General features: G+C 43.8%; 1 protein-coding gene across 2 annotated transcripts in view; it reads right to left on the reverse strand.

Annotated features, from left to right (window-relative positions):
• The window catches only part of grhl2b (grainyhead-like transcription factor 2b), a 137485-nt gene that overhangs the window by 56296 nt on the left and 58199 nt on the right, over nucleotides 1–22990 (reverse strand). The gene's annotated exons all lie outside the window — the stretch shown is intronic.

Here is a 22990-nt window from a genome sequence, read left to right on the forward strand (position 1 = left end):
TCCTTAATGTTTTCCATAGGTGCTGGGCACAGCAGTGGCTTATGACAGACGGCAGGGGCTGGAAACTTTATTACAGAGGTTGTGATTTGACATTGGGGTCATAAGATTGCCTCCTCTGAATTGTTTGGTAAGGAGGTGGCACCCTTGGCATGAGATCAAAGCCATGCCTTGGCAGCCAAGCTGAAGCTGCGTAGGATCAAGGCCTCCCTGAAGGTTCCACACGTCTGCCTCCACTTCCTCATCCTGTGCCTACCCGGGGTCCTCATCAGATCCATCACCAGAGTCATCCTCTGCGGCCTGTGGAGCTGCCTCGCTATCCTCATCCTCTAGTAGGTCCCCAATTGCCAGAGTCAGATTGTGCAGAGCGCAGCATAAATCAACTATAAGTGACATGCACCCTGGAGGATATTGCAGTGCTCCCCTGATTGGGCTAGGCATCTTAGCCTCATTTTCAGCAGCCCAATGGTCCTCTCAACAACTGCCCTTGTGGATGCACGACTCATTTTGTACCTCTTTTCCACTTCTGTCCTTGGCTGCCAGAGTGGTGTCATGAGCCACCTTTTCAAGGGATAGTCTTTGTCACCCAGCAGCCAACCATCCAACTGAGCTGGAGCCATGAACAGCCTTGGCACCTGGGAGTGTCACAGGATGTAGGCATCATGGGAGATGCCAGGGTACCTTGCACAGACTCGCAGAATCTGTGCCTTGTGATTGCAAACTATCCAAACGCTCACAGAGTGGAAGCCCTTTCTGTTCATGAGGGCACCCGGCTCACCTGCTGGCGCCTTGATGGCCACATGAGTGCAGTCTATGGCACCCTGGATGCAGGAGAACACAGAAATTGCTGCGACACCTCTGGCTTGCTCAGCTTGACTGGCTTCATCCGTCTGGTAATGAATGAATATCATGGACCGTCAGTGACCAGCTTGACGCAACTACAGACAGCAGATTGGGACACTCTGCACAGATCCCCCACTGACTCCTGGAAAGATCTGGATGCAAAAAAATTGAGGACCTTTAGAGCCACTGGCATTGGGTACCCACCCACACAGTTGGAGGCGATATCCGACCCAATCATCTGGCACACTGATGTCACGGTGTCCCTAGAAAGGCGGAGCCTCCTTTGGCACTGGACCTCAGACATGTAGAGGTAGCTGATCACTGCTTGTACTCTCTGGTTGCAGGATAATGGCTTCTTCTGTGGACTCTCCTGCCTTGCACTTCCTGCTGGCCCTGCATCCCTGTGCCTACACCTCTGCTCCCGCAGGTCGCTCACTGGGACACTGCCTGCAGACACCTGGCCTCCTCTCCCTTCTGCCTCTCTATTCCTCTTCAGTGGAGGTCCCACCAGCGCGTAAACAATCCCCATCTGCTGACTTGCAGATGGCACCGTCTCGTGCACGGAAAAGTGCGCTCGGCAGAAATCCTCCAAGAGAGTTGGGAAAAAATCAAAGAGTCCTCAAAAAAAGAAAGCTAACAAAGCAACGAGTTCAGCTGGAACCACAGGAAAAGGTATGAAATAACAGCAATAAAGCAGCAGCAAACTCTCACCTGAACTCTTTACAACTCACATTACCAATGCTCCAGTCCCCTTTTATCCCACCCTTGGGTGAGAAATGTGAAGAAAACGGTGCAGTCGCCTGCCTGTGTTGTCCATGCAAGGAGTGTAAAAAATCACACGGGCAACGTAAAATTCAGATCAATTCCCTTCTTAATGGGCTTGACTGCCCTTTTAATCTTCAGCAGGCACGCTCTTGTTTCCCGCACGTGCCCGCTGACCGTAATATAGCGTGAGGGTGCAACGACATTGGGACGCACGCCTGATGTCTTCTCACGCAAATTCAGGTCGGGCACATGCCCACTCAAGCACCGTAATATAATATTATATTTACACATACCATAATGGTTCAGTTATGTTTGATTTTAATTATAGTTGAGCAAGCTTTTAATTTTATAATATATTTTTCAATAAAAGAGCCGTTAAATTTTCTAGATGTAGAAATAAGTTTAGGGCAATTAGTAACGTGACTCAGAAATTGGGTTGAAATTGACCTCAAGATTCCACTGCATTCTGGGGGCCTGGCGAAAGGTAACTCAGTACATAACTAAGCGAGCACTACTGGAAGGGCAAGCCAGCCATGCACCTGTATTGTACCTCAGCCCTTCCGTGTTTGTGGTGTTGCAGTATACACAATGTTCAAACACAGGTGCTCCCTCAGTGCTCAAGCACATTTGCAAAAACTTAGTACAACAGCAATGGGCAGGGTGTTGCCTGCCTATAACCACACTTTCCAGGCAATCATATCATAATTCTAGAGCTGAACGCAAAAAAAAAAAAACCTCACATTACTGTGTTCCTTCTGCATGGTCAACAAACCTGCAGACAGCATTTGCTAAAACTGACCACAAGGAAGACTCGGTCACAAGGAATTAGGGCACAAAACCTACGCATCAGGAAGCAGTTAGTGTCAACCTCTTTGGTTGACTTAATAAACAAATACTAGGGCCAAACAGACCCACAGTATCAGTGATGGCAGGAACAGTAGCACAGCGGTTTTAAGTTTCTGGAGTAGTGAGCCAGAGACCCGTACTAATGCTCAAATCCCACCATGGCAGGTGGGGGAATTTAAATTTAATTAATAAATCTCGAATAAAAAGCTAGCCTCAGGAATGAAGTTTATAAAAACTACCAAATTGTACGTAAAAACCTATCTGGTTCACTAATATCTTTCAGGGAAGGAAATCTGTTATCTTTACCCAGTCTAGCCCAGGCAGGACCACAGCAATGAGGTTAATTTTCAATTACCCTCTGAAAGGGCCACTCAGTTCTATCAATCTGCTACAGAAAAGGTGAATGAGGATGAACCCAAATGGATCAGCTGGCATCGACCTATGCACTGGAAAGGACCAAAGAACATCCTACCTAATCGACCTTGTAAAGTCCACCTTACTAACATCGGGGGACTTGTGCCAAAAGTGGGAGAGCTGTCCCACAGACTACTCAAGCAACAATCTAACATAGTCCTACCCATTGAATCGTACATTATAGCCAATGTCCCAGACTCATCCACCACCATCCCTGGGTATTGTCTTGTCCCATCGGCAACCCACCAGAGGTGGGGCTCAGTGGTATACAGTCAGAAGAGAGTTGTCCTGGGAGTCCTCAACATTGGCTTTGGACCCCATGATGTTTCACGGCATCAAGTCAAACGTGGGCAAGGAATCCTGCTGATCATCACCTATTACCCTCCCGCAGCTGATGAATCAGTGCTCCTCCATGTTGAACACCTCTTGGAAGAAGCAAAGTTACAGAATGCATTCTAAGTGGGGGGGCTCAATGTCCATCTCTGGCAGCACCACTGCTGACAGAACTGGCCAAGTCCTGAAAAACATACCTGCTTACGGCAGGTGGCACAAGAACCAACAGTCGATGTGTGACATCGTCCCCACCAGCCTATCTATTTTAGATGCATCTGTCCTTTACAGTATTGGTGCGAGTGACAACTGCACAGTGCTTGTGGAAAAAAAAACACACTCATACTGAGGTCCCACTCCATTGTTCTGTGTGGCAGAGTCAGAACAGATCTAGAAGCTGGACATCCATGAATTGCTGTGGGTCATTACCATCATGCCAGGGGTCCACAAAGAAATAAGATGCCAACCTGGTAAAGCCACAGCACAGGACTACTTGCATGCTAAACAGCAGAAGCAGCATGCTATAGGCCGGGCTTGGCCAACACGTGGCCCCTGAAGCCATTCTATGTGGCGCCCGGAGGACTGTGGGTGTACCTACATCATATGGACTGCAGTGGTTCAAGAAGGCAGCTCACCACTGCCTCCCTTAGGGCAATTCAGAATGGGCACTAAATGCTGACCTAGCCAGTGATGCTCACATCCCCTGAATGAATAAAAAGAAATGATTGAACCTATGTAATGCGTCTTGGAGAGAAAGGCCTGTGACCGTGAGCTGGGATTCTAACCATTCGCCTCCAAATAACCCTGCAGGCCAATGTACTAACAAATGAGCAATCCTAGCTAGACAATAAGCTCATGTTACTTTTAGTTTGTTAAACTCCAGACACCAGCCCTATACAGAGTACTTCAGTGACTACTCTGCAAAAAATACTTTATTGTCTATAATGCTCTTTGAGGTGTCCTGATGCGATGAAAGTCACTACACAGATGCAAGTTCTTTGTGCGCTTGGAGTGTGGTGGAGGGGGGGGGGGGCGGAGGTGGGGGTGGTGGTGGCAGGACCCTAAATCTTAACCCCAGCCAATATGCACCTTAGTCATCTGCATTAAGGTATCGCTGGGATTTGCTGTATGGATTAAGTATCCATTTATCTGAAGTTAACTCTTTAAAAAGGTTACCGAATAAACATCAATCAAACATTTGTGACATCTGACTGGGCCTCGCTATCAGCAAATAGGAAATAAATAACCAATAAAACACATCTAAAACATATTTAGCTACCTAGTACATGATTGATTGGTTAGTGGCTGTTTAAATAAACAGAGATCTAATTAATGGAAGTTAAACAGTTAGTACAGCATGGCTACGGTCATCAGGGTTCCCTAAATAACAAAAGGAACAAACACTGTTAAGCAAATCAAGTGCACTTTAAGCCCTTTCAGATAAACGCACTGTGATCTGAAAACAGAGTGGAGCAGAAAGCTTGCTTTAAAAGCACAATCCAGTGAGTGGTTTAACTAATTCACGTTCCTGAGAGATACAATGAGGAGCTTTCTCTCCCTCTGACTGTTTGTTACCCTTATATTTCCTGTATTGTTCTTTAGCTTTGGAATACTGCAGGTTTTGTTTTTTGTTTTTAAAAGTCTGTTGGTAATCTGCCAAGACAGACTTCCAATGCTGTCATGGGCTCCAGTATTACGATAAATGATATTTTCAATATGCTTCCCATGTACTCACTATAATGTGTGGTGATTTGCCCTCAGCCAACTTTTAACTAATTGTAAAAAAAAAAAATTCTATCCCCAATTACGTTTCTATTATATTGTCATTCTTCCACATACACAAGATGATGGACATGCAACAAATTGAATGCTCATTATGTAGTACAACATTGCCATGATCATCTCACTGACCTTAGGCCACCAGAAAATTCTTAGCTCTCAGCATCTCCAGAACAAAAAGGTGTTAACATTTCTTCTTCGACCACTGCCACATCCATCCCATTCCCTCCCAAACAATGGGAGATTAAATTTAATATCAAAGTGCTACATAGGAAGGGAAACTGGACAATGCAAATACTTCCCACATGGTGTCCTAAATAGTTCAGCATAGAACTGGAAAAAGACTCAAGACCTTTAGTAGATTTGATGCTATATGTCTACAACCAATGAAAAGCAGCAATCAATGAAGCTAACAGAATGTTGAACTGGATGGGCAAGGAGTAGAATATAACTAGAGGAAATCACAATCAAACTGTCCAGCACTCTGGGCAGGCCACAGCTTGAGTACTTTGCCCAAGGTCAGGTCACCAAGAAACGAGCAAAACACTCAGCAGCTGGAAGCAGTGCACAGGAGAATCACAAGGCTGAGTGTAACTATCATACACCCTGTTTTCAGTTTCCCTGCACATCAAACACATGGCAATTTGATCTACCAGAAGTGCAACAAGTATAAGCATAAAAGAAAAAAAAGAACTTGCATTTATATAGCCCCTTTCACGACTTCAGGACATTTTAAAATGCTTCACAGCACATTTGAAGTGTAGTCACTTTTCTAATACTGGAAAACACAATAGCCAATTTAAACATAGGAAGGATATGGCATCATAGAAATTTACAGCACAGAAGGAAGTCATTTAGCCCACTGTGTCCGTGCTGGCTGACACATAGCCATCCAGCCTCACCCCGCTTTCCAGTCCTTGACCTGTAGCCTTGTAGATTACAGCACTTCAAGTACACATCCAAGTACTTTTTACATATTATAAGGATTTCCACCTCTACCACCATTTCAAGCAGTGGGTTCCAGATCTCCACCACCTTTTGGGTGAAAAGATTTCCCCTCAAAGTCCCTCTAAACTTCCTAGCCAAATTCTATCCCCACTGGTTACAGACCCTCAACCAAAGTGAATAGGGCCCTCCTATCCAATCTATATAATTTTATATATTTCAATTAGATCTCTGCTCAGCCTCCTCTGTTCTAATGAAAACAAACCCTAGCCTATCCAGGTTTTCCTCAAAGAGCAATGACAAATGACTAGAAATCTGATTTACCGATATTGGTTGATGGAATAATATTGGCTGAACCAGGAGAATGCCCCTGCTCTTCTCCAAATAATTCCATGTCCAGTTGAGCAGGTAGATGAAGCTTTGGTTTAGTTCCTCATTCAACAGACAGCCCCTGAAGCTGTGCAGAATGCACTTAGTACTGCAATGAAGTGCCAGCCTGGATTATGACTGAAGTCTCTGGGTCTATGACTGTCTGACTCACAAGAGTCAAGAGTTCTACCACTGAGCCTAGGTTGGTAGAAATTGAGCCAAAGCTAGTTATGACAGGGCAGAGGACAGTATACTTCATGCCTGAATGCTGAGGCATGGGACTCGCCAGATATTATGCAGTGGGCCTCAATTCATAGACCAGCGAAACAAGAGGAGCCCATCAGTGAAGAGAACCTCAGCTAAGTGTTGTCGGGTGTTAAGGCAGCGCCCATTTTCTCTAAGCCCCATGCCTTTAGAAAATGAATTACCCATCTTGTGCGTGCCACAAATGGAGTGGTGCAAAACTAATAATGCACCAGAAGCCACACAAAATGCCCAGCACTTATGTCATACTTTAAAAAACATGCTTACATTAAACACCTAGGACCAAAATTCCATAAACAGCCTCATCACAGATCAAAGAATCTGCCCGCTTTCTTGTGGACAGCAGGACTCCACCTTATAGTAAGAAAAGGCAGTTTCAATCATAATGTTAACTACAGTCTTTATAAAATACACTTTTCTAATATTCATGAATTACAGATGAAAGGTAGAAACGCTTCTTTGGCAAAGTCGCATGAAGGAAGTTTGCCATGGAACATCAGTCTAGTCTCTACACACTCTTGTCTGGAATGAATGTTGACAGGGATCTACATGGATTAATTCAAAAACCAAAGTCTTAATAAAGGATTTACCACCAAGCAAGAACTCATCAACAATGGAAGAGGAGGAAATTTGGGTAGATATTTTTCTGATAAATATCAGCAGCTCAGTCACTGCTCCTTTTAAACGATAAGCACAGGTCTCCCAATACAATAGTTCAACTAAACAGCGTTTATGTTGAAGCACCAGGAACCACATTTACATATAATACAAAAATGCCGCTCAGAGCAATTAAATATCAAAATTGCATTTTGGGATGGAAGTACAATGAAAATGAAAAATTCACTACAACTCGACAATTAAATCAGGTCTATTAAAATAAAATGACTACTGGCAAAACTAGTATGGCTTACAATTTCAACCAGATGGCTCAAGAAAGTTTACATAGCAAATCAGTTAAGCCATTGCACCCAAAAAGCCCTTGGGTACATGCAAAGTTAACTGATCTTGACTGGTACAGTTACAGGGCGATGAGTCAGGGAGGGCCAGACTTTAAATATGTAGCTCATTAATCCTACCTTGCTGTTACAAGTGAGTGGTCTGTGTGTGTGTGTGTGTGTGATATTGTCCAACGCCAATACAAACTTAAACTGACAAGTTCATGCAAATGTTTTGGATTGATGAAGTCATGTTGGACTGAGTCAAGTCATAATATGAAGCAGCTTGTTGAAACATGTAATTGGAAGTACGTATCTCTGGCATGTATAGACATAGGCGTCACCTTGCAAATAATATTGCTCAAGCGTAATGAGGCTCTACACAATAGCTCCCTTTACCCTGTTCCCCCACCCCAGTGTTTTTCTCTTTCCTTCCCTCCTCCGCTGAGAGTTGACCTATTTTGGAATACAATACAAAATGCCAAAAGCTATTCTTCATGTGTAGCCCAAAACAGTGAGTGTCAGTAGCGCGGTGGGGAGGGAGTCAAATGTGAGGGGGAAATCACAGCTAAAGCCAATTCAGAATAATATCGGCATTATACCGGAGGTAATGTTGACATACCTCAAACCAAGGTTAACTAACTGCACACATCAGGGATCAACCAGAGACCATTCCAACCCTAATGACAGGTTACTTCTCTGATAGTTCTGTGGTACTAAGTCAGTCTTTAAAACGGGCAACATAACACTAAGAGACCAGAAGCTATTAAAATGGAGAGGCGATGGTGTAGTGGTATTGTCGATGGACTAGTAATCCAGAGACCCAGGCCAATGCTCTGGGGACCTGGGATCGAATCTCTCCCACAGCAGATGGTGGAATTTGGATTCAATAAAAATCTGGAATTAAAAGTCTGATGATGACCATGAAACCATTGCCCATTGTTGTAAAAACCCATCTGGTTCAGTAATGCCCTTTAGGGAAGGAAATCCGTCGTCCTTACCTGGTCCGGCCAACACGTAACTCCAGACCCACAGCAATGTGGTTGACTCTTAAATGCCCTCTGAAATGGCCTAGCAAGCCGCTACAAAGTCACAAAAAGGAATGAAACCGACAGACCACCCGGCATTGACCTAGGCACCGGAAACGACAACGTCAGCCCTGTCAACCCTGCAAAGTCCTCCTTACTAACATCTGGGGGCGAGTGCCAAAATTAGGAGAGCTGTCTCACGGACTAGTCAAGCAACAGCCCAGCCTGACACAGTCATCCTCATGGAATCATATCTTACAGATAATGTCCCAGACGTCACCATCCCACCTGTAGGACAGACCCAGCAGAGGTGGCGGCACCTACGGTCAGAAGGGAGTTGCCCTGGGAGTCCTCAACATCGACTCTGGATCTCATGAAGTCTCATGGCATCAGGAGTCATGAACCATGGGGGAGATCTAGTCTAGAGTTTGGAACCTTTCTACAGGCAAGTTCAAAAGGTGTTGGCAACTCCACTTGTCATAATGTAATGCTATATGATAAGTTAAGTACGTTCTTAATACAGTAATTAATGATAGAGCTTTCTATTTAGAAGATGTGACCATTAAATTGACCAGCAATGTGAAAGCGTTCAGATGCATTAGAGTACTTTACCGATTGGATAAAATGCTCTTCTGCAGTGAACAGTATTGAGGTTAGGGTTTTAAGGTATTAATTTCCCCCTGTGAATTAATCTTTGGTTTGATTGATAGCCCAGTCATCTGTTCAGCCTTTTTAAGCAATGAATCAGATGGCCATCTGCTCCACTGCTTTGACAGGTTTTAATGTATTCAGCTCTAGACGTTTTGTTGACATAGCTGTGGTTCAGAATCCCATTATGAATGCTTGGTTCAGCTCCAAGTACCATTAATGGATTTAGCTCAGTAGGGGCTGTTGATACAGCTGTCAAAGGAACTGTGGGCTTTGTTTCTACTGACAATTTAATGAAGTTGTTAGGATTAAAGTTTTTTTTTAAAAAGAGGTTTTCGAATGACTGTTTATTTTGACATTTTTAGGAGCACTTAAGAGGTTTAACTCTTTTTCAAGTGGAGGTTGAATGATTATGTGTTTGACTGACAGTTTTATGGGCTCCTACGAGGATTAAAGTTTTTGAAGAGGTTTATGAATGGCTATTTGTTTATTTTGACAGTTCCATGAGCATCTTGAAGACTTCCCAATGTTTTTATAGGGCTCATGAATTCTGTCCATAATGGGTACTTGGTGAATGGGCATGCAGGTATGAAGGGGGCATAGAGAGTATGGGGGAATATGAGGGACATGGGGAGACATGAAGCGCATGGGGACTATAGTGGGGGCGTGGGGGGCTATGGAGGGGGATGAGAGTCAGCTGGGGTGAGGGCTAGGGTGCCTAACATTCATTGACAGAACTGGATTGATGTTCCAGTTAATGGAGGCAGGCCTTCTAACCTGCCCACCTTGACATCCGCCCACCTCTGGGCTCTTTCTGGAGGTGGTTGTCCCGATTCCAGCCTGCTTCTGCCACTCCACCATGAAAATAGCATAGGTGGGCATCATCAGACACGGGACAGGATCACGACGACAGGAAACGGCCTGGCTCATGATTCCTGCCTCGAGGTTGAAAATCCAGGCCTGAGAGTCTAAATAGGGTAGAGGAGCAAATGGATCTGGGAATATTAATCATGCAAATAATTAAAAGTAGCAACACGGGTTAACATGTTAAAATGTTGGGCTACCCTTAGGGGAGGATTTTTCCCTCGTCGGGCAGGCTCGGTGGGCGTGGTCAGGATGCTGCCCGTGATCGGGGCCAGACCACGATTTCATACTGCTGGGCCAATTAAGGCCTGCCCAGCGTGAAACGTGAGCGGCAGCGCTCAGCGCTGCCTGTGTGGGGCTGAGTGGGGGGGGGGGGGGTGTGTGGGGTGAGGGGAGGTGGGCAAATGCAAACTTCACGCGGGCGCGCGAGTGCGCACTTGAAAATCACAAAGCTGCCTCAGGGGGATGAACACTTTCCAAAATAAAAAATAAAGATGCTAAAAACGTTGTAAAACATGCCCCTTCGTGTGACTCTGTCACATGAGCAGGGACATGTTATTAATTAAATTTTTTAGAATTTTTATTTTATTTTTATTTGCTGTTGGAAACCTCACCCTGCCCGTGGATGAGGTTTCCAAAACAATCGGCCTTTTCACCTGCTCGCCAACCGTAAGGATGGACGGGCAGCGAAAAATTTCTTTTCGTTACCTTTTTAATGGCCCGAATAGGCCTTTTAATTGTCGGCGGGGTTGTGCCGCCAACTCCGGCATGCGCCCGCTGACCAAAATGTCGTGCGAGTGCACGATGCCGTCGGGACGCTCGCTCAACGTCATCGCCCGTCACTTAATGCTCAGTCAGGGTGGGCGCGCGCCTGCCCGACGAGGTAAAAATTCAGCCCTTAGTGTACTGTGCGCAATTCTGGTCTCTATACTAAGAAAAGGGTATGAGAAGCACAGGAGAACATGCGAAAAAGATTTACAAGGATGATACCAGAACTGAGATGTTATAACTATCAGGAAAGACTAAACAGGCTAGGGCTCTTTGCTTGAGAAAAATGAAGGTGGGTGTAACCTAATAGGAGTGTTTGAGATGTCAAAAGGGTCTGACATGGAGATGATGTTTCCACTTGCAGGGGAGTCCAAAACTAGGGTCTATAAAAATAAGATAGTCTCTAACGAATCCAATAAGGAATTCATGGAAGCTTCTTTTCAGAGACTTGCTACACTTGCTAGTAGTTGTAGTGAATAGCATTGATGCATTTAAGGGGAAGCTAGATATGCACATGAGGGAGAAAGGAATAGAAGGATATACTGATAGGGTTAGGTAAATTAGAGTGGGATAAGGTTCCTGTGGAATACTGATTTTACACCTTGCCTAATATTACTTATTGATTTAATGGAGAGTAAATTCAGGCAGGGTGTAGAACCAACATTACATCCAATCCTGGCAGCTCCCAACTGACCAGGTATCTTAAAACTGGCTTCACTGGGCAAGGATGTAAAGTCAGTGTTCCACCTGATCAAGTGGATTTCCCATCCAATGATTTAGGTTAAAATTTCCCCTGAACAATCTGACTTCTGTTGTCCCTGTGACTCTGAAGATGGATTTCTGAGACTCCAAAGCAACTCCTGTTTAAAAGTAAAAGCTGCAGTGCCAGGCTCACTCTTTATCAGTGACAATCGCAGGTCTTCAGTTTCTAATGGGGTTAGTGACACTGGGGAAATTAACTAGGGGAGAGTGGCACAGAGAGCACGGGTATCTATCTCGAGCTTCACTGTCCTTGGGATGATTTTGCAATAAGATGGTTTGTGATGGCATTCACAGTTGAATACCCTGTTGATCCAAAGGTCTCAATTTGAATTGGGGGGAGGGTGCATGAAGGATGCACCCTAGCCCAGTAGCAGGAGATGTACTCAGATAGGAGAGAGATGTGGAGACCCTCCTGATCACAACTACAGGGCCCCATTAAAGCAAACTTTCCTGGAATCCCACCCAAAACTCAGTTGGCAGAGTGGGAATGTGGCCGCAGAAGGTAGCAGCTGGGCATCTCTGTCCGTTCCTTTTCATACACCATCAACACACCTTTACTGTAAATCTCTGGGATCCAGCCAACCACAGTCTCAAGGGGAAAAAAAAAATCAGCTAGTGCTGAGCAGCGTACACCTTTCAGATTTACACTGAGCCTATAAATCACATACTTTCCCAATCTCATCAAAGGAATAAGTAATACTTATCTCAGACGCAAAATGGCTTCATTGCACTAGATGGGTGGTCTGACTGCTCACCCTGCATCTCAGGAAGCAACGCTTGTATTACTGTTGGAATTGCTGTTGAAAACCATCCCTTTAGATGGATTTTGGCACCTCAAAGGTCAGTAACACTGCTTCATTTACCTCAAAGTGCCTATCCATGTCTGGGCTATCATCGGCAACAGCCGTCCAAGCAACAGCAACGTGAGTAGGTAACAGCACAGGAGCCACTTACCCTGCCCCCACCGACAGAACTGGCATGCCTTTGTTTCAAATCAGAAATTAAAGTTCTATCAATTTAAAGTGACGCAAGGATTGATTCTGAGAAAAGCATGATCAACATTTGATACTGTACATGGTACAGGAGGGTCTACTTAATGCAACAAGTCCTGTGAGCAAGTCCTGATAACACTGTACCTCTCTTGGCAAGAGGAAAATGTACAAGCATTTATTTCGCCCTTTACACTGCAGAGATCACTATTTGGCAAAACTCCATGATAAGATCTTTTGCTGCTTGGCCAGAGTCCTACAGCATCAGTCAGTCGTATCTCAATTTATGAATAGCACCAGGTCCTGCACTTTTCTGAATGTCTAAACTTGGCGCAAACTCATTTTAAAGGACAAATGTAATTTTTTTTTGTTAATCTTTGATTTAAAATGAAGTATTACTGATTATCTCTCACGGTGTTCCACTTGAGTTTCAGTACATGCCCACTCGCTTACATCTTTATAGTGCTGATTCTCTCAATCTCTCCTCTTTCTGTCTATCTACTCTCTGCTGCTTCTCTTCCCTCAGCTCTTCTTTCTTTCTATTTTTTTTTTCTCTCCCTTTCAGGTGGCTTTTGCGGTGGTGTCGTGGGGAAAAGACTCACAACAGATGCACACTGCGGCGGGATTATCAGTAAGGGCTCCTGACTCATTCTTTCCAAGCAGTCCCATTGCTCCTTAACACCTTGCCTGTACATTCCCCTCCTGCCCACACTTGTTTGCATCACTATTACGCCTGCCTTGTCTCTACGAACAACCCACTCAACCCTATATGCTCCTCAACCTCCACCATCATTCACTTCACCCTTAACTCTTCACCCACTCTCTCCCTCCGCCAGGGTGACTGATGAAAGGACTGAGCCCCCTCACCTTCAACCAATTTTCCTCCTGTTTTTCATTTCCCTCAAAGCGGTTTGCTTTTCTTGCAAAACTCAACATTTCAAGAAATTTTCCCACAAAAAAAATCATTACAATACAAGAAAAAGCTGTTTTTTATTAAATTATTTCATGTGGTGTGGGCGTCACTAGCATTTGTTGCCCATCCCTAATTGCTCTGGAGAAGGGGATGGTGATGTAACTTATTGAACTTCTGAAGTTCATTTGGTGTAGGTACACCCACAGTGTTGTTAGGGAGGGAGTTCCAGGATTTTGACTCAGCGACAGTAAAGGAACGGCGATGTAGTTCCAAGTCAGGATGTTGGAGCCACACTCACCTGGACAAGAGGAAAGTATCTCATCACACTCCTAACTTATGCCTTGTAGATGGTGGACAAGCTTCGGGGAATCAGGAGGCAAGTTACTTGCCACAGAATTTCCAGCCTCTGAGCTGCTCTTGCAGCCACTGTATCTATTTATATGGCTGGTCCAGTTCAGTGTCTGGTCAATGGTAACTCCCAAGATAGTGGCGGAATTCAACGGTGTTAATGCCATTTTTAAAGGGGTATTTCAGAATGCACAGAATAGATACATTCCAACGAGTAAGAAAAAGCCCAAGGGAAGGACACACCATCCATGGTTAATTAGAAAGGTTAAAGATAGCATCAAACTTAAAGGGAAAGCATATAATTGTGCAAAGGTAGGCCAGAAGATTGGACAGAATATAAGTAACAGCAAAGAATGACTAAAAGGCTAATAAGGAGGGAAAATTAAAGTATGAGAGAAAGTCAGCCAGAACTATTAAAACAGACAGTAAGTGTTTTTATAAATATTTTAAAAAAGCAGAGTTAACAAAGTCAGCATTGGTCTATAGAAAGTGAGCCTAGAGAATTGATAATGGAAAACAAGGAGACGACAGGTGAATTGAACAGTTATTTTGCATCAGTTTTCACTATAGAGGATACTGATAACGTCCCAGAAGCAGCTATAAACCAGGGTATGGAAACAGGGAAGGAAGTCAGGAAAATTACAGTCACAGAGAAGTGGTACTGAGTAAATTGTTGGAGCTGTGGGCTGACAAGAGCCCAGGTTCTGATGAACTTCATCCTAGGGACTTAAAAATAAGCCTCTAGTGAGATAGATAATGCATTGGTTTTAATTTTCCAAAACTCCCTAGATTCAGGAAAGGTCCCATTAGATTGGAAGGTAGCAAATGTAACTCCATTATTCAAAAAGGGAGAGAGACAGAAAACAGGAAACTACAGGCCAGTTAGCTTAACATCTGTCATAGGGAAAATGTTAGAAGCTATTATTAAAGAAGTTATATCAGGGTACTTAGATAAGCACAAGGTCATCAGGCAGAGTGAACACGGTTTTGTTAAAGGGAAATAGTGAAATAGTGTTTAACCAACTTATTGGAGTTGTTTGACGAAATAACATGTGCTGTGTCTAAAGGGGAACCGGTGGATATACTGTAGATTTCCAGAAGGCATTTGATAAAGTGCCACATCAAAGGTTATTGTGGAAAATAAAAGCTCATGCTATCAGGAGTGACATATTGGCATGAACAGAAGATTGGCGGGCTAACAGGAAGCAGAGAGTAGGCATAAATGGGTCTTTTTCAGGTTGGTAAGATGTACCGAGTGGTGTGCCACAGGGATCAGTGCTGAGGCCTCAACTGTTTACAATATATATAAATTACTTGGATGAAGGCATTGAAGGGATGGTTGCCAAATTTGCTGATGACACAAAGATAGGTAGGAAAGTAAGTTGTGAAGAGGACATATGGAGGCTACAAACAGATATACATTGGTTAAATGAGTGGGCAAAGATCTGGCAGATGGAGTATAATGTGGGAAAATGTGAAATTATCCATTTTGGCAGGAAGAATAAAAAAAAAAGCATATTATCTAAGTGGTGAGAAATTGCAGAGCTCTGAGGTGCAGAGGGATCTGTGTGTCCTACTGCATGAATCTCAAAAGGCTAGCATGAGGTACAGCAAGTAATTAGGAAAGCTAATAAAATGTTATCATTTGTTGCGAGGGAATTGAATACAAAAGTAGGGAGATTATGGTTCAGTTATACAGGGCACTAGTGAGACCACATTTAGAGTACTGTGTACAGTACTGGTCACCTTATTTAAGGAAGGATATAAATGCGTTGGAATGCATTGGCTCAGTTCAGAGATTTACTAGACTAATACTTGAAATGGGTGGGTTGTCTTATGAGGAAAGGTTGGACAGAATAGGCTTGTATCCGCTGGAGTTTAGAAGAGTAAGATGTACAGTTCTGGTCACCACATTACAGGAAGGACATAATTGCTCTGGAGAGCACAGATAAGATTTACAAAAATGCTGCCAGGGCTTGAAAATTGCAGCTACGAGGAGAGCTTGAAAAGGCTGGAGTCATTTTCCTTAGAACAGGGGAGGCTGAGGGGTGACTTAATTGAGGTGTACAAAATTATGAGGGGCCTAGATAGGGTAGACAATAAAAACTTGCTACCCTTAGCTGAGGGGTCAATTACCAGGGGGCAGAGATTTAAGGTGATTGGTAGAAGGATTAGAGGGGACATGAGGAAAAACTTTTTCATCCAGAGGGAGGCGGGCATCCGGAATTTACTGCCTAAATCAGTGGTTGAGGCTGAAATGCTCAACTCATTCAAAACGTTCTTCGATCTGCATCTTAAGTGATGTAACCTGCAAGGCTACGGACCAGATGCTGGAAAGTGGGATTAGTTAAGCACGGCTAGTTTCTATTCATCTTTTTCTGGTCGGCACAGGCATGATGGGCTGAATGGCCTCTTTTTGCGCCGTAACTTGTCTATGATTTCTCTAGCAAGAGGCGACTTAATCGAAACATACAAGATCCTGAGGGGTCTTGACAGGGTAGATGTGGAGAGGATGTTTCCTCTTGTGGAAGCATCTAGAACTAAGGGTCACTGTTTAAAAATAAGGGGTCATCCATTTAAAACAGAGATGAGGTGAAATTGAGGATTGAGAGTCTTTGAAACTCTCTTCCTGAAAAGGTGGTGGAAGTAGAGTCTTTGAATATTTTTAAGCCAGAGGTGGATAGGTTCTTGATAAGCAAGGGGGTGATAGGTTATCGGCAGTAGGTGGGATGCAGACTTCAGGTTACTGTCAGATCAACCATGATCTTATTAAAATGTGGAGCAGACTTGAAGGGCTGAATGACCTACTCCTGCTCCTTGCTTGTATGTTCATATGGAATCCCCCTTTCAGAATTTCAGGTTCCTTCTCACGACAGTGAATTCCACAAAGGTTTATTGTCTTTGGGAAAATACCTTTATGCAACTACCATTTAGTTTGGAAATAACTGTGCATAACTTCCTCAACCACACTTAAGTCACAGGCAAATGATGTCAGCCTGTGTTTCAATTTCATTATTGAATCATGTGTTTGGTAGAGCTTTATCTCTTTATAAATATATTTACGGTGACAAAACACTCACGCAGAGTCATATTTTTGAGTTAGTTGCATTTTATTTCCTTGGGGGCTGGTGCTGTGGAAACAACCCCATTAATATAGTGTTGTGGGGAAACTTGGATGCCATTTTTGTGAATAGCTGTTAAAAAAAAAAAATCACGATTTGCAACTTTTTTTTGCCGTCAAAGTATTTTTCCCTGGGGGTTTTACGCTGCCCGGTCATTTTTGTAAAATGCTGTACTGTTGGTCTATAATGGGCCAGCTGAGCTACTGCAAATGACTGGACAGCATGGCTTTCAGTTTCCAAGCTGCCTTGGGGGAATTTTCAAAGGCAAAGGAGAGGTGGGTTTGGATGCATGCAGGGGGTTAAATGCCCTAAAAGTGATGTGGAGTCAGTGCCCCCACATCGAACTACTGTCTTCCAGGTTTCACTTGGGTGGGTTAAAAATGAGTGGCGACTGCCCCACTCCCACCCCCCCAAAGCCATGGAGCTGCTGGGAATCTGATTAGATTATGCAAACAGGCAATTAAGGGTTTCTTGAACTCTGCATTTTGGCTTTAACAGCCAACGGATTTAGTTCTCGAGCCATCAGCCAATCATCAGGGTCAACCAGGTGAGTGCAGAGTTGGGGGTGCTTCTTCAGCGAAACTGACAGGCTGGGAAGCATTTTATCAGTGATGCCAAAACCATTTCATCCGTGACCATTAATTGAAAATTCCACCCCTTGAGTTTATATTGTCATTGGGAATGCTGCTTTAAGAAACCAACCCTTATAGTGATACAGCTGCAGCAATGTCACTTCATTTTGCTTTGCTACTGAAGTTATGGCAGCTGTCACTTGCCACAAACTAACTGCATAATCCTCCTATTGCGTATTAAATGTGGTACGTTGAGCACGTGCTTCATTGTGAGTCACTAGGTACTGCTAGAGCCTGTTACTCCTGGTGAGCCTTTGGCCGGGATTTTCCGGCCCCATCGCAGGAGGGACCAGCCATGGGCGAGGCGGCGCCTCTGCCAGAAGTCCATCGACTTGTGGCGGGGCCGGAAGACCGCGGCAGTGGCCGGGTGCAGAAAATCCTACCCTTCACAATATTAAAGTTTGAAACACGGAAGATCCTGAGCGGCCTCCCATTTAAGATGGAGATGAAAAGGATTTTTTTTCACTCGGAGAGTCTTTAATGCTTGGAGTTCTCTTCCCCAGGGAGCAGCGGAGGCTGGGTCATTGAATGTATTCAATACTGAGTTAGATTTTTGATTAATAAGCAATTCAAGGATTATGCGGGACAGGCAGGAATGTAGAGTTATGACCACTATCAGATAAGACATGAGGGGACAAATGGCCTACTCCTGCTCCTATTCCCAATGATCTTAGTTTGTCACACAATGTGGCACACTGGAATTACCATTTAATCGTGTGAGTGTATATCACCTTGCGAGTGCACAATCTGGCCACCGGGTTCCCACACATGGTTCAAAATGCTCTCTGAAAGTATTTTCTCAGTTGCAATTTTCTTTCTCAGTATCTAAAGTTTCTAGTATTTAAAAAATAGGGTTTAAAGAAAAAGTTAAAATCAAAAATTTACACATTTCATAATAACAAGATTAAATCTACTTGTTGAATTGTCTTTTATGTTGTTTTCGTGCCTTCATCACAGCTTTCAATTGAAGGTCTAAGTCTCTCGGAAAAGTTTGGGCTTGATAATTTTGCCACGTGTCTCGGGTTTGCATTTGGATTGTGCAGTATGAGCATGTGCAGTTCACTTAATTTCAGAGGATGGATCAATGATGTTCAGTCAGCTCTACTGAGGGCATATTTTTCTTTACCTTCTAGCACTTTGTGGCCATCAGCTTATCTTCAATTAATTTTGAAGGACATTGAGACAAATTTCAAAAGCTTTATTGTTGTAAAAGTGGATGTGTATATATTTAACTCTTAAAAAAAAAAGTGCATTAAATTGTCTGTGTAAGAAATTGGGTGTGTTGTGTACGCGCGTGTGTCTAGACCACAGCAGTGCAGTCAGAGGGAAGAGTGGGCTATTTCACTTAATAACGCTTTAATTTTCAAAAAAAAGTTCAATTTTGAAGCCAACTAATTGTCTCAACCTACGACGCAAAAGCAAAATACGATAAACGCTGGAAATATGAAATAAAAACAGAAAATGCTAGAAATGCTCAGCAGTGCTGTTCCCTCTCAAGTTTTGTTGTTATGTGTGGTCAGTTCTTGCAATGCACCATACCTTTACGCAGTTTTTGCACGGCCGCGCACATGCGTTATTTCGCACGGAACAAGGCCCGTGTGGTACCTTCTAGGCTGCTGTGTGGCCATGCACTGCCCCAACAGAAATATTGCTCAGCAGGTTTGACAGCGTCTGTGGAGAAACAGAGTTTCCAATCTATGACCTTTCGTGGGACACTGTGACAGAAGGTCATCGACCTGAAACATTAACTCAGTTTCTCTCGCTGGGCACTTGCAGCGTTTTCTGTTTTCATTTCTGCTATTTCAACTTGATGACTTGAAAAGGTCAAAGCTAATCGTGTCCACTTATGCCGGAGATTCTCCTATTAACACAAGCGAGGTAGACAGGGCGACTCGGTTCCTGACCTCATCACAGCCTTGGCACAAACATGGACAAAAGAGAGTTGAATGCGAGACGAGGTCAGAGTGACTGCCCCTGACATCAAGGTAACACTTGACTGAGTGTGTCATCAAAGAGCCCTAGCAAAACTGAACTCAATGGGAATCAGTAGAAAAAAATTTCCACTGGTTGGAGTCATACACACAGAGGGAGATGGTTGAGGTTGTTGGACTTTTCACCAGTTAACCATCTTCAACTTGATAAAGACCAGCAAGAGATCGTCAATATAAGTGAATTAAAATCCACTGTGCAGAAATCAAATACACAAATATTGACAATGCCTAAAGATGTAGGGATGTGGCACAACATTTGTTCTAGGTGCCTGCAGAGCTTTAATCTGAAATTAGCAGAAATGGTTGGCAAGAGACTGAAAATTTTAGCCACGTGGTGAATGCTCTTCAGTACAAAGTTATGACAGAGCAATGTAAACTTGAAAATACATGTCCCTGTCAGGCAACAATGTTATCACAATTTTACACTGAAAATCATACCCTTTGGAATTTTCATCCTGACAAAAATTCCTGAAGTTTTCCAAATGATGCTTTTATTGATACAACAAAGCCTCCCCGCGTTAAAACAGACCTAATGTTACTTCATCTCCGCTTTAGTCAGCAATGGCAGCAGGTCAGTATAAGTGTGCAGCAACAGTGTATCGCAAGTTTATTTGGTATTAAGGAAAGAAAACAGAAAATTTAGCAATGAACCAGGCATCACATCAAGCTCAGGCAGTCTCAGTCCATTCAAAATCCTCCTCATGCACCTGGGGACTGGTATCCAGGTTAGGAGAGATGTCCCATAGGTTAGTCATGCAATGGCATAACACTGAGTCATATCTATCAGTCAACATCCCAGTCTCAGTCATCATTCACAGGTATGCCCGTTCTACTGCCAGGGTGAAACCAGCAGAAATGAAAGCACAATGATGAGTGGGTGAGAGGAGTTTCTAGAGTCTAGTAGTTTCTAGAGGCTTCAACATTGGCTTTGGAATCTATGAAGTCTGATGGTCAGCACCTACCACCCATACCTCTCCCCATCAATGAAATCAGTCCTTTTCCATATCGAATGGCCTAACTGCTGTCAGTATAATTATGGGAGCTGACTCCATTGGCCCGAATTTAACCCATGCAAAGCCCAGCCACTTGCATGAAGTTAAAATTGTGCCCCATGTCCGTGGATGACATCACCATCAGACAGCATCTAGATCAGAAACAGCATGAGACCAACTACAGATCTTTGCAGAGTTCAAAGGTAACATTACAATGGACAATAAACATGGCCATGCCAAAATGATTGGCACCTCAAGAACAAATTGCAAAGCTGGCAATAGTTTTTTTTCAATAGATTCGTGAATCTGATGCAGTAGCAGAGGGCGGCTTTATTGCTAACTCACAAATTCTGAATGGAGGAATTAATTTACCAAGATTTCATCAAATTAATCATAACAAAGCATTACCAAAAGTGTCAACTTACACATGAGGTGATCATTTCATCTGCCCGCTCAGATGAAATTAAAAGATTTTCTAGAACGAGAAAGTTGAGCCAAAATGAAAGACCAGAAACCTTCCCCAAAAACTTACAACAATAAGGAACTCATTAGCCTGTTTTGAAATAAACAAACATCTCACACCCATTGTGTTGGAAAGACCCTGATGCTTCTCTAGCTATGATCAGAGAAAAGTAAAACACAGAAACACCTGCAGCCAGTTATTTAAAACAGAAGGTTACAAAGGCATTCAGATTCAGCTTTAAAAAACAAAAGGGTTGGAATTTACAGGGTGGTCCTGCCCTGGTTAAAAAGTCAGGGGAGGAGCCCATTCATGATCCCCATGGCTGCTCCTCAGCAAATTAACACGGGGCAGTGTTAATTTCTTTCAGGCAAGACATTCACCCCTTTATCAGGAGGAAGTCCCACCCTAGAGAGCTGTCGGCCAGCTGGATGGGTGACAGCTCTGCAGTCCGAGCAGCACCAGCCAGGAACAAGGGCCACTCCTGGGACGACAGACAGTCCCACATGCTGAGGAGCCCAGATATGTACAGGCTTGGCGAGAGGTGAGAGTGGGATGGGGGCACGGGTTCAAGAGAACTGGGGGGGGTGGTGGGGGGGGAGGGTTAAAGAGTGGGATGACCTTGGGGCAGAGGAGTTTGCCTCCGATGGAACCGGGGATCTGCAAAGGAGATTCCACCACCCTCCTACCCAACACCAGCCCTTGCAGCTAAAGCTACTGGGCTTCCCACATTGCGTTGGCCTCCCCCTGGCCTTGAGTAAAATACCGGCGGGGGTGGAATGAGGCTCTTAATTGGCCACTTACGAGCCTCAATCAGCCCAAGGGTGAACCCGACGCTTCCCCTGGCCCCCGCAAATTTTCAGTCAGGTTGGGGGCGGCAGACGGGTGGTGGGAAGACCACCGACCTTTTGTTTTTTTTAGGTGTCACCACCCACCCCAACTTCAGGCCGGGGGGGCATAAAATCCAGTCCAAAGTTTCTAGAGAAAACATTTTCAGGTAGAGAGGGAGAATTCAGGCACGTGGCTATGAATTATAAAGAGTAAATTTCAATTTGGATACCTGGGAAGAGCAGATATTTCCATTTGATTTTCGTTCCAGGTTAAAAATTACCCTCATTCAGTTCAAACTAATTAAGATGGCCAATCACTTGGGGAAATGCAGCGTGAACATTATTTTGTATTTCTACAAACAAGAAGACAAATTGTGCTGATTGTTTTAAGTGAATCTGATTATAACAGTTGTTCTGTGCATTCACTGGCTGTGAAGTAAAGCATCTTATTTATTCATATGTGGTCTCGCCTCATCAAGTGCTCTCTCAATCAGCCTTCAAAGATTGAATGTGAATGGCACAAATACACAATTCAGATGGGGGTATGATTATCATATTCTGGGTAATCCCACTGTGGTTAAGATTTTGGGCAGAATGGGCACATCTTTCAACAGAAGCCCCTCAGGCCATTTATGGAGTGACTACTGATGCTGCATCCAACAGAATGTGTAACGCAAGACTCTAAGCTTGAAAATCCTGGCTTATTTGGACTAGTTTTCCGCCCCACCAGCCCACCCCCACTGACTTGGAAAAAGCTCATGTTCAGGTATGTAGAACAATAAATTGTGTTATCTCATGGATTGGAAGCCATGGAAATTATGTCAAGTAAATAATTTGAAGTGCATAAGAAAGCAAAAATGACTCCATTATTGACCTTATAGATAATGGTATTCCCCAGTGTAGCACTAAGCCACTTAGAAGATACAAGTTCTATTCTCGGTTTGACCCATAGCCGATCCCAACCAGGATGGATATTGAGGTGTGACATCCACCTGCAGGATCCCTAGAAAGGATTGGGGGAGAATCTCAGCTAACATTATTACCTCACATTGTTACCTAGTAATTCCTGGTGGGAAATGCATAAGGAGTGTTGGGTGAGAACAGTGTTGGATTTGGCTGTGATGAACCTCACAGTTGGATTGCCCATCAGTACTCA

Source organism: Cetorhinus maximus, chromosome 4, assembly GCF_964194155.1.
Source record: "Cetorhinus maximus chromosome 4, sCetMax3.hap1.1, whole genome shotgun sequence".
In the NCBI taxonomy this organism is placed as follows: domain Eukaryota; kingdom Metazoa; phylum Chordata; class Chondrichthyes; order Lamniformes; family Cetorhinidae; genus Cetorhinus; species Cetorhinus maximus.